We start from the raw sequence: 6,639 nt of genomic DNA, 5'->3' as shown, positions 1-6,639 counted from the left end.
TTTCATAGTGGTTACCAGTTGGGCTGCTTACCTCGAGGTGAACAGTTCAAAACTATCAGCAGTTCCGTGGAGAAAGATGAGGCTTTCTGCTCCTGCAAAGATTTACAGCCTTGGAAACTCTACACAGAGAACCAACTCCACGGCATACCACCACCACCAGAAACTATTTTACCTTAATATTGTTGCTGTTGGATGTTTTTGAGTCAGTTCCGATTTATAGCAATGCTTATAGGGTTTCCAAGGCCATAAATCTTTACAGGAGCAGAAAGCCTCATGTTACTCACATGGAGTGGCTGGTGGATTTGAACCACCCACATTACTGTTAGCAGCTAAAAGGGTAACTTGCTATACTACAGGGCTCCTTTATTTTATCTTTATAGATTAAAAAAAAAATGTTTTGAGTCATACTTTCTTACAACTTGCTTTTTTGGCAAAAAATCTTTTTGGCATATAACTACTTTATTGTTTTTAATGAATTCATGGTATTCTTTTGTAGGATGGTATCATAACTTATTCACCTATTGAAGGAGCTCTGGTAGCGTAGTGGTTACGAATCTGGTTGCTAATCTCACAGTTAGCCATTTGAAACTACCAGATATCCTAATTTGGATAAAAGGTTGTTCCATGGAACAAAGATGAGGCTTTCTGCTCCCATAAAGATTGATAGCCTCAGAAACCCAGTACAGAGTCGCTATGAGTCGGAACCGACTCCATGGTACATAACAACAATAACAATCCTTATTGAAAAGTCCTGGCTTGGCATTGAAGGATAAGCACTGGACTGCTACCAAAAACTCAGTGGTTCAAACACAAAAGCCTCTCCTTGAAAATCCCATCTAGGGTCACTATGAATCAGAGCAAGAGCACTTCACAACAACAATTCTTACTATATACAGTTAGATTTTTTCTAATTTTCCATGTTGTCTTCATCATAATAAAATAACTCAGATATTGACCTTTTTGAAACCTTTTATCCAAATTAGGATATCTGCTGATTTCTATTCTCCATCATCACTTAACAAACATTTTAGCAGCTTTTCTGTACTAAGCACTGTATCCATTTCTCAGAGTATATTCATTTGCTTACTGAAGATACATGAAAATGGGTATTTCAATAAATATGGTTTGCCATATGACAAAAGAAGAGAGTGGAATATATGCTGTATGACAAAGTCCTGGTGTGGCTCTGCAGGATAAGTGGACAGTCCAAGGAAACCCTATACAGGATCCCTATGACTCAGAACAGACTCAATACACTTAACAACAGCAACAACATGACCAAAGAAAACAGACACAGCTCAAAAAGTGGTTCATAGGTTTCCCATTAGAAGATGCTATCTAAGCACCATGAAAGTTGAGTTGAAGCTGGGTGAAGGAGAATGATAGAAAGGGCATTCCTGCAGAGGGAGCAAGATAATCAAAAGTTCACTATTATGAAAACTTATGGCTTGTTTAAAATTCCACTAGCAGTTCAATCTTACTAGGCAAGTCTTTCAATGTAGGAAGAAATGGTGGTTCTCTGCAGAGAGAACAAGGAGCCAGCTCATGGAAAATCTTGTGTAGAGATTATACTAAGAAGGATAAAACATATACTATGAAGGCTTTTAAGTAGCTGAATGGCAAGTTCAAATTTTCATTTTAAATAAATCTCTCTGACTTCTAAGTGAAGGATAAATTTACAGCCAAATAGATTAGTGAGGAGACTATGCCGTAGCTACGTAGGTAAAAGGCATGAGGCCTAACCTACAGTAGAGATTGTGGAATAAAGAGTGGAGATTAAATTAGGGTAATATGTAGGAAGTAAAATTGGTAGGGTTTAGTAACTTAATCCAAACATGGAAAGTGAGACAGAAGGGTATCTTGAAAAGATCTCACAATTCTAGATTTGATGATATGATGTATTATTAACGCTACTGATTGAGATTGGGTAAATGGAAAGAAAATCAGGTTGATGAGAAAAGTGGATCCATTCCATTTATGACTGTTGAATATGGTGCCAATAGTACTGCCAAGTAATAAGTCACAGTAGTGGATATACAAGAAGCTGTTATATATCAAGCCAAAGGTAGAGAGTGGAGATGTAGATTAGCATCATATTAAGATAAAAATTACTCTGGAAAGCATCCAGAAAATGAATAGAAAGCAAGCAAACTAGCTAGACTATAAATCCTTCGCCTTTTTGAGAAAATGTTAGATACAAAAATAGGAAGAAAGCTGAAAACTAAAAGCAGATATTTATCTGGATTGGATGTCATTATCACCTCCCAACTGAAAAAGAAAACTGAAATATAGCACAAATACTTAACTCAAGTATGAAACTGACTCAAGTAATTAAAAAGAAAGAAAAAGAGATACTTATAAAATAAAGGTGGTTTATGTAGCTGCAGTAATTATTATATTCTGGTACATAAAATACATTTTTATTAATAATTAGCATCTGTTTTTTTGAGATTCTATCTGAAAACTATAGAAAACATTGACATTTAAATGTCCAAAGCTAAGAAGCCATGAATTCAATTGCTTTATATCTCATAAGTTAACATTCTTAAATAATGTTAATTATTCATTTTAATAATTATAATATGTGACAGTACAAGTCAAATCACAAGTTTTATTTTTCTGATAAATTACAAAATCCACAGTGGAGACCCTTTGTGACCATGAATAACACTTTTGCTTTTATTGCTTTTGCTTGTATTTCTTTATTAAAATATATTTTAATCCAAAAATCAAAAGATGCCTTTCAGCAATTAAATCTTTCTACATTCTAAAATAATTAAAATAGTATTTAATTATTTTAAATATTACTAAACATACTTTTGTCTTTTTTAGTGATTCAATAGAACCATTCAGTCTTTTATTCACTCAAAGTGTCTTCTATAGATAAATTGTCACATTATGACCATATAGGAGTGTGAGTTGTCAGGGAATTTGGCTAACAAAATGTCAGCTGTTAACTCTTCGCATTATAATAGCCCATACAGCAGTGTTTCTGAGCCGGGTATTGTAGCAGCACACGAACAGGGAACTGTCAGAAATTCAAGCCAGATTCAGAAGAGAACATGGAATTAAGGACACCATTGTTGATGTCAGATGGATCTTGAAGAAAGCAGAGCATATCAGAAAGATGTTTACCTATGTGTGGTATAGAGGATTGTCTAATGTCTCTTCTAGCCATTGTAACTCCCATGAAATAATGGTTTTTGTTTTTTTAATTTCTCTGCTGGATCTGGGTTAGAGAAGGTGGGTGAAGATTCTGATAGGATGACATGATTCAGTTGTGGATGTTAACAATTAATTATAAAAACTTGAAACTTTAATATGAGTATAAAATGAGCCATCTCAGAAGTAGGATGGGAGGATCTCACTACCATCAAAGAAGAACCAGGAGTGGACCGTGAGATCTCTATGCCTTGAACTTTGACCTTGAGATCTCTTAGACCTTGAGTTCTCTATGCTTTGAACTTTCTCAACTTAGGGATATAAAGTTATGACACTATAGGAACACCAGCAGCAGAACCAAGAACCAGAGCATGAGAAAGAGCAGTGGTCTTCCCAGCCCATGGAGCAAGCAAAGCAGAGTGACTTTGGGCAGGAACCTTGCTTGTTGAGTGGGGTAACTCCAGGTACTTCAGTGAGGGAGTTGGTTTGCTGACCCATGGAGCTAAGGCTTATGGTGGAGTGGTGCGTCCTGTGAGCACTTATCAGCAGCTGACTGGAACAACTGTGTCCTGAGCATTTTCTGATCTTGTATTGTAACCTGTTAACTTCCCTAATAAATTCCATAACTATATGTTGTTTCAGACCTGTGTGGCCTTTGCAATGAATTGTTAAATCCAGTAGAGTAGAGAGTCGTGGGAGCTTTGGTTTGTTTTCATTCGTTTTTGCACTATTCTATTGACTATGCAAAGACATTCACCTGTGTGAATCATAACAAATTATAGATAATATTGTGAAGAATGGTCATTCCAGAAAATGTAATTTTTCTCATAAGAAAACTACACAGTCATTGAAGCAAAATAAGGGAAACCTGCATGGTTTAAACTCAGGGAAGTTGTGTGTTATCCAAGTTTTGTTATCCTTTCACTATATAATCAGCATTCAATCTGTATGCTGAACAAATAATCCAAGAAACTGGACTACATGGAAAAGAACAGAGCATCAAATTGGAGAATGACCTCTCTTGGCCAGCAATCTTTTGGGAAGAGGTGAAGCAGGTGCTCTGAGCTCAGTGTGGCCTGCTGCAATTTGTGGAGGAACAAGCTGAGGAGCCACCATCAAGCCTGGGCAATTATAGGAAGGCCTTGATGGCATGGTCATCAACCCATTCAACCAGTTATTTGACAACAAATTGGGTATCTTCAAGGTGTTAAAAAGAAGCCAGTGAGGGTAGTGTTGGGGGTCTGGGGGTAAAGAACACAGCTCAGGCCATAGCCGAGACCAATTCCAACATGGCTGGCAAACAACTACATAAAGAGTCCCAAAAGACCACAAGAACCCAGTGCCCCCCAATACTGGCATGGCTGACAAGAGGAGACACAGCCACCTGTGGCACTTAAGAAAGAAGGAATAAGAAATAAGTGTTGGAAGAAGACCTTGATTAACAACTGCAGGGTGAGGGGCAAAAAACTGATAGACTACCAGAAAGGAGACCATGGGAAAGGCAATTTGGAAAACCACGTGAAGAAAAGTGTGGAGGAGAGTTTTCAGTTGATATAACAATTATTGACCGGTCTATTCGAGGCTGTGGTAGTCTTAGAAAAAGTCAAGAAGGCAGTGGACATGGAATGGGACAAGGAGATGGATTTGATTCCTGTTGCAAACATGAATTTGATAGGCATAGTGGAAGTGATAGATCTGGGCTGAAGCATAATGACTTCACAAGTGGTGAACCATCAAGGATGAACTAGCAGAGTGCTCCAAATACATTGAGAAACAAATGTCTTATAACTGCAGTGACTTGGGTCAATCAAATGTGACTTGAAGGTGAACAACATCCAGTGGCTGACACTGAAAATAAGGAGGATGAAATTGACAAGGTAAAGGAAGAGGGTCCAAAAGATATGGCTTTGGATGAATGGAAGCCTATTCAAAATAAAGGGCAAAAGTAGAATTTAATATCTGGAAAACAAATAAAGGTGCTGATGGACTGTGGAAGAAGGGATTTGTTCTTTAGAAGTCAAAAAGTGAAGAGGCTCATGCTGAAGATTAGGTTATAAACATCATTTCCAGAGGCCAGCAAAGGATATAACATCTCAGCTGGATGTTTTCATAATTTTCAGAGATTGTGCATTCTTCATGAATACTTTCATGTTGCTCCCTGCAAATATGCATTCCCAAGCTTGAAATATAGATTTGAATGGTGAAAAAAAAAAGATTGGCGAATGATTCATTATCAACCTATAATATGCAAATGACACAACCTTGCTTATTTCAAAGTGAAGAGGACTTGAAGCACATACTGATGAGGATCAAAGACTACAGCTTCTGTACGGATTACACTTCAACATAAAGAAGACAAAATTCTCACTTCTGGACCACTGAACAACATCATGATAAAAGGAGAAAATATTGATGTTAGAATTTAATTTTCCTTGGATCCAAAATCAGTATCCATGGAGTCAAGAAATCAAACAATACACTGTATTTGGCAAATTCACTGCAAAATAACTCTTTAAAGTGTTAAAAAGCAAACAGGTACTTTGAGAACTAAGGTGTACCAGACTTGAGTCATGATAATTTCAGTCATGTCATATGAGTATGAAAACTAGACAATATGGAAAACCAGAGAAGAATTAATGACTTTTGAATTATGTTGTTGGTGAAGAATATTGAATATACCATTGCAGTACAGTGAATTGTTTAACGTACTTTCCAGTCATAATCTTTGTGACTCCTACCAAGCAATTTTTTACTGATGGATCTTAGTAAGAGATGTTGGGGGAAGATACTGATGGGTTATATGATTCAGTTGAGCTATCTCAGAAGCAAGTGGGGAGACTCACTATCATCAAGAAGAAAGAGCCAGGAATAGAACATGTCCTTTGGATTCTGCGATCTTGGCACACTGAACCTCTTCAATCCAGGAACAGAATGCCGTGACACCAGAGTTGCTGCAGAGAGGTGGCAGCAGCAGAACCAAGAGCTAGAGCACAAGACAGAGTGGTGGACTTCCAAGCCCATAAAGGAAGTAAAGCTGAGTGGCTTTGGCAGAAGACTTGTTTGTAGAGTGGGGTGTGTCTAGGAACTTAATCGGGGAAGCTAGGTTTCCTGACCCATAGAGCTAGAGCCTAGTGCTTTCAGGCTGAGGTTCATAATGGAGTGGTGTGCCCTCTGAACATTTATCAGCAGCCCTAAAAAGAGTTGTGTATTATTGCCTGAGAAGGACAGAGGCCAGGACAAGGGCTGGGGGCCAGAGAGAGGTTTGCCTGGAGGCACAGCTGAAAAGAGGCTGTACTTATCAAAGAACTGTGTTCTGTGCTTTTCTGATCCTGCTTTGTAACTTGTTAACTTTCCTACGAGACCCCAGAACTGTGAGTATGGTGTCTGAGTTCCTTGTGACCATTGTAATGAATTATTAAACCCAGCTGAACTGGATTTAATAATTTAAAAGTCCTAGGAGAGGAATGGTTTGGTGTC

At 37.8% G+C, this 6,639-nt stretch overlaps 1 protein-coding gene and 1 pseudogene across 1 annotated transcript in view; one reads left to right on the top strand and one right to left on the bottom strand.

The window, feature by feature from the left end:
- The window catches only part of LOC102818337 (UPF0462 protein C4orf33-like), a 34,412-nt gene that overhangs the window by 25,311 nt on the left and 2,462 nt on the right, over nucleotides 1-6,639 (bottom strand). The gene's annotated exons all lie outside the window — the stretch shown is intronic.
- Nucleotides 4,313-5,346, top strand: LOC102820213 (annotated as a pseudogene).

The sequence above is a fragment of the Chrysochloris asiatica genome, unplaced genomic scaffold (assembly GCF_000296735.1).
Source record: "Chrysochloris asiatica unplaced genomic scaffold, ChrAsi1.0 scaffold00229, whole genome shotgun sequence".
NCBI lineage: Eukaryota > Metazoa > Chordata > Mammalia > Afrosoricida > Chrysochloridae > Chrysochloris > Chrysochloris asiatica.
The sequence above is the reverse complement of the archived record's forward strand: the minus strand, read 5'-3'. Positions and strand labels throughout refer to the sequence as shown.